Raw genomic sequence first — 650 nt, forward strand, 5'->3', positions numbered from 1 at the left:
CGAGCGCGATCGTCATGATCGATCCGCCCGACGCGGCGAGGCCGAGCCACATGCTGACGACGTGCGCGCTGGACGCGGACGCGATGACGTGCGCGCGCCATCGCTTCGCGCGCTCGATGGCGATGCTCGCGTACATCGGAGGCCTGGTGGCGAAACCCGCGCGCGGCGGATCCGCGACGACGCGGCGACGGCGGCCGCGCGAGCGAGGAGTGCCGCGCCCTTTTTGTTCCTTTTTGTTCCTTCTGTCTGGTCGAGGAAGAGGTTCAAACTGAAAGCGCCACCGCTCTTTCTGTTCGCAGGGCGTCCGTCGCGCACGGGCGCACCGCACCGCACACCGCCCGTCACGTCGTCGTCGTCGTCGTCGTCGTCGTCGTCGTCCTCGGCTTCTTCGCGTCGCGCGCGCGTCATCACGACGGACGACATGGCTTAGGGTTTAGGGTTTAGGGTTTAGGGTTTAGAGTTTAGGGTTTAGGGTTTAGGGTTTAGGGTTTAGGGTTTAGGGTTTAGGGTTTAGGGTTTAGGGTTTAGGGTTTAGGGTTTAGGGTTTAGGGTTTAGGGTTTAGGGTTTAGGGTTTAGGGTTTAGGGTTTAGGGTTTAGGGTTTAGGGTTTAGGGTTTAGGGTTTAGGGTTTAGGGTTTAGGGTTTAGGTT

This window comes from Micromonas pusilla (genome assembly GCF_000151265.4).
Source record: "Micromonas pusilla CCMP1545 genomic scaffold MICPUCscaffold_15, whole genome shotgun sequence".
Lineage (NCBI taxonomy): Eukaryota > Viridiplantae > Chlorophyta > Mamiellophyceae > Mamiellales > Mamiellaceae > Micromonas > Micromonas pusilla.